This window comes from Rhinopithecus bieti, unplaced genomic scaffold, assembly GCF_001698545.2.
Source record: "Rhinopithecus bieti isolate Rb0 unplaced genomic scaffold, ASM169854v2 scaffold_18504, whole genome shotgun sequence".
In the NCBI taxonomy this organism is placed as follows: Eukaryota; Metazoa; Chordata; class Mammalia; order Primates; family Cercopithecidae; genus Rhinopithecus; species Rhinopithecus bieti.
In genome coordinates this window covers 1,311,827-1,322,565 of record NW_016809260.1, presented here as the reverse complement: position 1 = coordinate 1,322,565, position 10,739 = coordinate 1,311,827, and the positions used below count along the sequence as shown (strand labels likewise).

At 40.0% G+C, this 10,739-nt stretch overlaps 1 long non-coding RNA gene across 1 annotated transcript in view; it reads right to left on the bottom strand.

Moving 5' to 3' along the window:
• Positions 1–3,562: 3,562 nt before the first annotated feature.
• Positions 3,563–10,739, bottom strand: part of LOC108540008 (uncharacterized) — a 33,501-nt gene continuing 26,324 nt past the window's right edge. Inside the window, exons 4-5 of the long non-coding RNA XR_001888547.1 lie at positions 6,164–6,224; positions 3,563–3,732 (exon numbers count right to left, since the gene is read on the bottom strand). This is a non-coding gene — a long non-coding RNA (uncharacterized LOC108540008). The remainder of the gene's footprint in view (positions 3,733–6,163; positions 6,225–10,739) is intronic.

Sequence of the window (10,739 nt, the reverse complement as noted above, 5' to 3'; positions counted from 1 at the left end):
TGTGGGGAAAAGAGAGGTCAGCCTGTTACTGTGTTATTATAGAAAAAAGTAAGTTTAAGAGACTCCATTTGGCTCTGTATTTGAGATGCTGTTAATCTGTGACTCTACCCCCAATCTTGTCCTTACTAGAGACATCGCTGTGGTGATTAAGGTTTAAAGGATTTTGGGCTGTAAGGAATGTGCTTTGTTAAACAAATGCCTGAAGACTGCTTGTGGTTAAAGGTCATTACCATTCTCTTAAATCTCAGTAAAAGAAAAACATCTGTCTCCTGTCCGTCCCTGGGCAATGGAACATCTCCGTGTATCTATATGTCTTACTGTTGATTTACTCCCTTATCTTTTGAGTAATAAATACTGAGGGAACTCAGAGACCGGTGCCGGTGTGGGTCCTCTGTAAGCTGCGCACCGGTCCCCTGGGCCCCGCTTTTCTTTCTCTATACTTTGTCTCTGTGTCTTATTTCTTTTCTCAAGTCTCTCGTTCCACCAAACGAGAAGCACCCACAGGTGTGGAAGGGCAGGCCACCCCTTCATACCACATCCCCTGTCTAGCCCTTGAGACTACCTGACAGTCTGAAAAGGCCTCTAAAACTGTACCCCACCTGTACTTGATGCAGCTGGTATTCTTGTAGTCACAAGGGGCTTCTTAGTGGAAATAAATCTGTAATAATTAAAGTAGTGGAGGATCGGGATTGTTATTTTTGCTTTTAGCAAATCTTTAATTTTTATTCTTCAGATCTTGTTGCAAATCTTTAGAGAGGAAAAGTGAATTCCCAGTATCTGAATGGCTGAGAGCAAGTCATGCTAAGATTGGGACCTACTTTTAACCAGCGGGAGTTAGGCAAGAAGGTTTCTGAGTAGAGATTGCTCGGTAACATAAATGAATGAATGGATGAATGGAGTCCCCCTGTTTCACTCTCTGCTAATCCTGATACTTTCCCTCAGGGGCCTTGAGCACAATCACTACTCATTAATTATTTCTCAGCTTATTGGTCTTATGCCAGTCTAATATGTTCTAGCTGGCAAGCCCATGGGAGTTGGAACTTTTCTACATTTACTCACCATTGGATCCCAAGCACCCACCTACTACCTGGCACACAGAGGGCACTCAGTGAATATTTCTTGATTGATTATGTAGCAGGGTTATACATTGAACTCACACTGGATTTAAAGGTGCAGAATTGCTACATTTTCTGAAACTGTTCTGCTCTGGCCTTCCTCACGAATACCCCCAACCTCTTGGGTAATACCTTATCTAGGGTATGAAGATACCTTAGATGTGACAATTGAAAGATGTTGCTGGGCATGGTGGCTCAAGCCTGTAATTTCAGCACTTTAGGAGACCGAGGAGAGTGGATCACTTGAGGCCAGGAGATCAAGACCAGCCTGGCCAACATTGTTAAACCCTATGTCTACTAAAAATACAAAAATTAGCCAGGTGTGGTGGCACGTGCCTGTAGTCTCATTGACTCAAGAGGCTGAGGCATGAGAATCGCCTGAACCTGGGAGGTGAAGGCTGCAGTGAACCGAAATCACACCACTGCTGCACTACAGCCAGGGCGACAGAGTGAGACTCGGCTTCAAAAAAAAAAGGAAAGAAAGATGTTTCAGTTTCTTTTAGTTTAAACAGTGTAAGTAGACAGAGCTGGTTTATAGAGTGTGTGTGTGTGTGTGTGTGTGTGTGTGTGTGTGTGTGTGTGTATGCCATCCTCTTTAGGTAAATGCTTAGTCTTCCTGAGCACTTTGTCCCTTTCCTGTGACCTTCTCTAAAATTATATCTGGGTGTAGGACCAGGTGCTTTGACAGAAGGATGAAATCACTGAATCCAGGAAGTGTCCTCTGGTGTCCTCAGTGGTGTCTCTTGAGTGCTAGCCACATCCTGCCCCACAGGCATGAGTGGCTGATGCCTGAGGCTGGTGGAGCTCTGTTTGTGATCCACAGGCCCAGTTCTTCTAGTTGGATCAGGGCCTGGCAGTGCCTCTGCTGCAGCCTCACCTGGGCTTTTGCCAGTGCTGTGGACCCTCTGAATCTCTGCCACATGCCCCATCCAAACCTTGACTAAGCAATCTACCGTACAGCCTCTGAAGCAGGATGACTTCTTTCCTCACCATACCAACACCTACTAAGGCTGCCTGCTCTCAACACAGGCTTCTTCACAGGGTCCCCTGTGTTGTATAGGAATCTCTGGGACCTGACACCTGGAAACTAATAGAGAATTGGTAAAGTTAATCCCAGCCCTCTCTCTGTCTAATGAGGCTACACAATAGATTCGTAAACCTCCCCGTTTTGTGGGGCAAATGGAGAGAGAATTGCCTCTTTTGTGTTCCAAACATGAGTTGGATGAGCATCTGCCCCTTAATTCATCTACCATGCTTCCAGTTAAAGCCTGTAGAGGAGAACTGGGGCTCCCTGCCTTTTTCATTCTCTTCCCATAATTTCCCAGGCCTAGAGTTTGGGGCTGCCTAATCTTATGTCATGTTTTCCTCCAACTTGACTGCAGCCTCATAGCTAAAATAAAATGGCAGACAGCATGCTGTAGAGAAAACAGTGCCCAAGCTACAGATGAGGAATTTTAAATTGGGAATGACTAAAAAATTATATATTTTGTAAATAGATGGCTCCCTTCAGGCTTTCACTAATATTACAGTTTAAGTTTTATTTTGCTATAAGATGCAAAATAGATGCTGTGAGAGCATCTAATGTGGAAGTGAGTTATTGACCTAGTCAGGGCGGTCAGAGAAGGCTTCCAGGAGGAAGTGAAAAGCAAGCTAAGGACTATAGATTGTGCTAAAGGAATAGCGAAGGGTTTTCCCTGTGGAAGAAACAGCATGCCTAGGTGTCCTGTGGTCAGAAGGTGGCCCATTACTATTCATTTTACCTTCAATGATGGTTGATTGTCAATTTAACATATGAGAAGGATATAATCTGGCCATAGACTGAGCTAGGGCTAATGAAGACAAATGGCAAGGAAGACAGTTTCTAATTACCATCTCCTGTATAGTTCCAGTCTAATGGAGAATGATTTGTTAAATTAGTAGAGCTTGGTATCTTTTTGTTAAATGATTCTCTGATAATATTAACTTTTCTGCAAACTAGAAAGTAGAAAATTATTTTCTTTTCTTGAAAACAATGCTTTCAAGGAGGCAATATTGCTTAAAGCAAAGAAATATTTTAAATTCATAATAGGTATATAAACCTGACCTTAACAATTTTTTATAGGGCTAAAATTTTATTTTCCTCTTTAGAGGCATTGACTCAGTTTGATCCTTACAGAATATGTATGAAACACAATACAATAATCATTTAGATTAAAGAGGCTTGTGATTAAAACCAGATGGATAAAATGTTTTATTATTGGGCATTTTGATATTTATGCTGACTAACCATTACCCTTGAACTTGTCTCCAAAGGTCCTGACAAAATGATGACAGCACATCCCTTGTGAAAATTCCGCCCATCAGACAGTGTGAGAACATGAGCTCAGAATTACATCTGATAATTGCTCATCTTTAATTCATTTTAGAATATGATACACATAGGTGGAAAAAAAACAAAACCCAATGACTAATGACTCATTCCTTTGTTGCCTTTAGCTTTACTTTCACAATAGCTTTTTGAAATACTGTGACTTGTGTGGTACAGAATCTGATCCCATCAAGAAAGGCACAGAAAGATTATATAACATATGTTAATATCAGAATATCAATATGATTAGATAACTGCACACTGATGTTTCTGAACAGATAAAAGAAAATTTGGTATGTTGGCAACCCCCAGGTGGCAATCATTTGTTATCTGCCCAATATACAAATTTCTCAACATACAGCTGATTAAGCAAGAGAAAGAAAAATATCCACCAGTAGTTTGACATATGGTATATTCAGTATTGAGTGTGGATACTTCATATTTTATGTATTTGCATAATTCCAGTGGAGAATAGGGTAAACTTTTATTTTTGAGGTTATAAAAAATTTGAGATGAAAATGAACCTGCCCCTTATTCCTCACTCACTGGTTACATGTGATGAAGTAGTTAATCTTCAAAGTGGGTGAATTGAGTTTTTTTCAGGTTAACTTATGGCAAAGACACAGTTTCTGAATTATGATCTACTATACATATATATGTATGTATATGTACATGTATATTATATATATATATTTGGCTTGAAAATTCCCTTCAGAAATTTGATGTGGGGAAAAAATAGAAATAGGACAAGATAATGTGTTAAAGATGAAAATGATAAAATGCTAAGGTGCAGAGAATAATCTCACATGAGCTTTCTTAATACTTGGGAATAAAACATAACAACATGCTGTTCTTATATAACTCTGGTCTAGTTAATGGTGTGTTGTCTGTATATGGCACTACATAATACTATGTTTTCCCTAAACCCATGCATGATACTTTACACTAATTTATAAAAAGAAAGTATGTTCCCATGGACTAAATGCAAGAATACACACTGCAGTAGGTAGACAAGCTCAGGGAGCAGAAGTCAAACAATGAAGCTCTTCTTGAGGAACTGTGGTCACAAGATGAGGTCCTGCCACAGTATACGACCAGAGCTGCAAACAGTTGAGAACACTGAGAATCTTTGGGGAAGGTGGTATGCAGAGTTAAGCTTGGGTGTGGGTGGCATACCACAGGATGTGTGCGAGGGGCAACTATGAAGTGATATGCAAGATTTAACCCATGTGCCAAAAGTAAGTGTGGTCCTCTCTGCCCTCAGTGTTGTAGCTTAAGAAACCAATATCCCAGGGCACAAAAGATTCTCTTGACCTCTTCCTTGGTTATTACTCATAGCATATTCTTTTGAATATACTGGGGTGGAAAATTTTTTAGATTTAGGGGGACAGATGATTTTAAGGAATTGCCAAATGCCATTGGATGGGGAGTAATTTAGCTTTTTTTTTTTATAGTATTGTGATTTTTTTTCTTTTTAGAGAAAGAAGGAGAAAGAGAAAAGAGATTATTATAAAATAATGAGGCATTTTCTTGCATATCTTCAGTAAATTTATTTTAAAATATTATATACCTCATATATGTATGCTCCTAAGTATAAAGCATGTCTACTCAAAAATATATAATTACATAATATTACCAAGTTGTTCGTAAAACAAGAAAGGTAGCTAATTTCTATCTGGACTACAGGTCTTGTGTGATTGGTTCATATGGAATATGTTCATAGTACCCATGTCAAGTCTGGGGATGGATAAAAATAGGAAAACAAAATACATGGACAAAGAATAAATCTTGGTGCCAATATGCATAACAAATGAAAGCTTTAATTGCATCAAAAAATGAATATAGTATAGATGTAAGGAGCTGGCACAAACTCAGCACTCAATATGTGCGATCTGTCAGAGGATAGAGCTGCCACAAAGCTATCATTATGAGCATTTACTGTGTACTAGACCTGCCAAATTGCTTTACACATATATCTTGCTTCTTTCTCAGGATGGTCCTATTACAGGGAAATTACTACTTTCCACTTTTAATATAGGGAGGTCTAGAGAGGTTAGATAAGTCAATTAAGGTCATACAGCTAACAGTAGCAAAGCCAGATTTTGAAACCGTGTCTGTCTAAAACCAGATTCTGCACTTTTAATCCCTTAACTCTCTTTTGTATGTTTTCTGCAAAAGCAAAAAAGGAATTGAAATGAATGTACTCTGCTTATATTAAAACTATTACACCAAAAGTCTGTTCCTTGGCTGAAACACACACACACACACACACACACACACACACACCCCGCAAACAAGTAATGATTACATCAACACTATAAAATAAGAACTAATTTAGCTATGCTTATGTATAAAAAATAAACAAATGCTATACAATGTCCCTGATGTAAACGTCTAATTCTTTCAAAACTTAATAGCTTTATAACATCATTGGCAAAGAATAGCTAAGAGAGTAGTCTAAGAGTCTCTGTTCTGCTTAAGTAAACGTCTCTTCTGTAACACGTTATCCGAATTCTGCTTATCTTTGATTTTTAATGATTCCCAGGCTGTTCCTGTTTCAAACTGAGATGTCACCTCTCTGTGTGAGGACCCCTGTTGCTAGTTAGTAAATGACCCCTATCTGCAACTACTTAAAGTTCAGATTTTAAACAACAAAAGTCATTGTCATAGAATTGCCAATGTGTGTTTTCAATATACTCACCGAGATGCCCGGCACTAAGTACTTGTTGCTCCAAGAATAGCGTCAGGCAAGGAACAGGGGCCTAGTAAAATGAGGTTAAGGAGAAAAAAAAAAGCAATTTATTAGAAGGATGCGGGTGATGTGGGTAGCTTACAGTTCCTAAAGACAAGAAACTTAACTAGCTTCCCCAAGTTACTCTGTCCAAGGTCACAGGATCTCTCGTTTCCAATTTTCTCTGAGCAAAGGCTTCATTCTCTCTCTTCTAGGCTGGCTCTCTCTGCTTATCCCAGCGTATGGAGGATATAGCCACTGCACCAGCCCTAGTCCTGCTTCCCTTCCAATTCATACAATCAATAAAGACTTAGAGTTTGCATGTGCCTAATCCCCATTTGCAGGAAAATGAACAGATTGACCAGCAGAAATTAAGTTTCCATTGGGTCCAACACACTAAGGGAGGGGGCCAACACGGGAGCCCACAAGAGAAGGAGGTGAGGAAGGGGTTCTCAAAGGAGAAGGGTAGGATGAGGAGAACAATGGCTTCTGTCTCTGGGATAAATGGCTTCACTTCTTTCTCATCACTGTCCTGCATGCTTCTGCACTCTTGAGCAGGACAAATAATTTTTTTTTAACCAGAGCCCAAGAGGCAAACTGATCAACCACTGGGCTTAATAATGGATGTTAGGACATGTCCCATGTATTACCATTAAACATGCTCCTGATAATAGCTTTTCAAGGCTACAAGGGTATAGCTGTTTAACGATGGTATCCTCTTGGTTCAGAGACATAGAAGCAAAGAGGGGAGAACCAAACCTTTGTTCATGAGCCAAGAATGAAAGGAACAGCAATTGAAAGAAGTTGGTTGTATCTTATTCCCCCATTCTAGGTTGTTATCTCTTATCAGGATTTAAATCCTATCCAAGGGAGGCTCTCTCCCCGACATAGTGGAGGCTAGAAGTCAGTCAACTAATTTTTTTAGAGTCAGTTAAATGTGAAATTATAAAAAATACACATATACCTTAAACATTTTATTTATTTTTTTATTTTTATTTTTTATTTATTTTTTATTTATTTTTATTTATTTATTTTATTTATTTATTTTGAGACGGGAGGTCTTCCCTCTGGCCGGTCCCCAGGCCTGAGTCCAGTGGCCGGATTCTTCAGGGCTCCACCTGGCAAGCCTTCCGACCATTCCCCGGAGTTCACCGGGGCCTCCTGAGTTTACCCCTTCTCCTGCCTCAGCCTCCCGAGGAGCTGGGACTACAGGCGCCACCACCTCGCCCGACTAGTTTTTTGTATTTTTTAGTAGAGACGGGGTTTCACCGTGTTAGCCAGGATGGTCTCGATCTCCTGACCTCATGATCCGCCCGCCTCGGCCTCCCAAAGTGCTGGGATTACAGGTGTGAGCCACTGCACCCGGCCTAAACATTTTAACTTAAAACATGTAAATGCATATTCATTTGCAAATCTTTTGATGTAGCCCTGCCTTTTCTTGAATATAGAATCATTGCTTGGTATTTAGTTCCACATTACTTGTCTAAACCACATTTATTTTTTCTGATCTCCAGATACGGTTTATTTAAAGTGGAATGAATAACGACTCACAAAAGAGTACAAAACAGTAGACGTTCACCAATTTTTCTCTTTCAAGAACATTTTTTAGTGACTTATGTTCACTGACTTTCTAAAATATTCAGCGTGGTTGTCACAGAAACAATCATTCCCTTTCTTTTGCCCCTCATACTTCACTGGTAAACATAACCATTAACTGAAATATGTAAATCGAGTGACAAGTACAATTGTCATGAACGGTGTGAGAACTAGCTCTGCAGTCTCAGTAAGGACGCAGCTCAGCTGAAGGAAGGGGAGTTTTGCAGCCTGCACAGGAGCAGTGTCTTCTCAAACTTGGGTGTGCCTCAGAATCACCCGGAAGGCTTATGAATACACAGGTTGCAGTGTTTTAGCAATTCCAGGAGGTCTGGATTAAGCAAATCCAGGAGGCCTGAGAATTTGCATTTATATTAACTTATAGGGGCTGCCAATGCTTCTGGTCTGGGGACCATACTCTGAGAACCACCGTTCTAGTGCGTGACCCAGTAGCCACGAGCATTCAGCAGGTCATGGCAACAGTTTGGATGCTTTTCAGTGTGATTGGAGAGTGCCAGACAATCCAGCAGGCTAATTACATAAAGTTTGTTGTGAGAGTTTGCCCTGTGATTCTTCTCTATCAGTCTCTCATATTGCTTATCCAAATGATCCGTGGTTAGCTGCTGAGGCTCAGTCAGTCACCCTGGGCTCTGGTTCCATCTGCAATGGATGACCGTGTAAATAACCATGTGCTCTGGGCTGGCTATTTAATTTTAATGAACCCCAGTTTACTTATCTGTAGAAAATGGGATGATAACATTTTTAAGGGACAAAGGACCTTGTTACTCATTGCACAGCAGACAACATGAGCATCAACTTGTTTATGTTGATTTCCTTTGCCACCAAGTCTCATAGGGTGCCACAACACAGGCCATATGGATGCTATGCGCACAGGGGGTTTGTGTTATATCTAAGGAACACTGAGCTTTGGGAATCTATTGCTTTATAGCAAGCAGTATATAAGCCTACTCTTGGTGTGGAGGAAGATTGTACCTTATCTCTCAAATTTGCCAGCACATAAAATAACCTTGAGAAATTGCCCTGTAACAGAGCAATCAGTCTTGCAGCCCTACCACACCCAGAAGAAGAGTGCCAGGGGCCCAAGGAGGACTGGCTGTTCCAGCACTGTGCACTTGTTCAAAGTGCAGAATTGATGTATCTAAGCATATTCCTATTTTATAACTTGGCATTCATTACCAAATTGCCCTTCAAAAAACTTTTACCAAGTTACATTCCCAGCAAGGACCCATTTTCTTACGTTCTTACTACACTGAGTATTATCACCTTTTAATCTTTGCAATTTTATAGGTCAAAGACAAATTCTTGTTTCACTTGTGTCTCTGTGATCAATAGTGAGATTAGACACCTTTTTACATTCATTAGTCATTTATGTTTTTTCTGTTGTGAATGGCATGTGCTGGTTTTCTCAAAACGAGTTGACTTGGCTCTTCTCCTTGGACCCAGGAAGAATGCAGCCTGGACCTGATCTTATGTGCTGAGTACCCATTAAGAGCAAGGCTCTGGTCTCTGTCTTGAGCTTCCCCACAGTAGTTGGGAAAATGAACCACACTCAAGTACAGGGGAACTTGCAATGCCAGCCTCTGAATCCTAAGGGAAGAATGTATAACACAATCATTTATTCAGTCAGCTATCACAGAGCCCCTTCTAGTACCAGGCATTTCTCCAGGCACCAGAGATATAAGAACCAGACATATTTCTGCTCCTAAAGCACTCACTGTCTGGTAAAGAACAGGCAAGTAGAATACAGTGTGAGGAGGAGCTATGATAATAGGAGTGTACATGGGGTGCTATGGCAGCAAATCAGGAGATAATTTTTATATTTTCTAATTTATGTAACTTTGTGAGTAATGAGAATATGTAAGATAATACACAGCTCAAAAAATTATAAGATGTTATTATTAGGGATGGCATGATACTATGAGAGGATTGTAGTTTACACATACAAGAGTTGGTATCTCATTTCAGCCACTTTCTAACTGTGTGATCTTGAGGAAGTTTCTTAATAATATCTTCTTCATAGAATCACAATGAGTCATAAAAATAATATAAAGTCCAATCTATTTGTGGGGCCTGGAGATCTACATATCATATTTATATATATTTAAAAGTTTAAATCAAGTTAGTTATAGATCAAATGCAATTTCTGTCAAAATTTCAGTTGCCTTCTTTGCAGAAATTGACAAGTATATCCTAAAATTCATATGGATATGTAAAGGACTTCAAATAGCCAAAATAATCTTGAGAAAGAAAAGCAGTTGGAGGATTCACACTTATCACAAAACTCACTACACAACTACATTAATCAAGACATAAAAATCAAGACATTAAAAATAGACATACAAGTCAATAGAATGGAATTGAGAGGCCAAAAATAAAACATTACATTTACAGCCAATTGTACTAAGACAATTCAGTGGGGGAAAGATTAGGCTTTTCTTTTTTTCTTTTTTTTTTTTTTGAGACGGAGTCTCGCTCTGTCGCCCGGGCTGGAGTGCAGTGGCCGGATCTCAGCTCACTGCAAGCTCCGCCTCCCGGGTTCCCGCCATTCTCCTGCCTCAGCCTCCCGAGTAGCTGGGACTACAGGCACCCTCCACCACATCTGGCTAATTTTTTTGTCCTTTTTAGTAGAGACAGGGTTTCACTGTGTTAGCTAGGATGGTCTCGATCTCCTGACCTAGTGATCCGCCCACCTCGGCCTCCCAAAGTGCTGGGATTATAGGCTTGAGCCACCGCGCCCGGCCAAGATTAGGCTTTTCAATAAATGGTGCTGGTACAACTAGATGAAGCTGAAACCCCTTTCTCACACAAATATAAATGAACTAAAAAATGAACTCTAGATCTAAATGTAAGAGCTTAAACTATAAAACCTTCATGAGAAAGCACAGGTATACATTTTCATGACTTTTTATTAAGATATGGTTTCCTTTTTTTT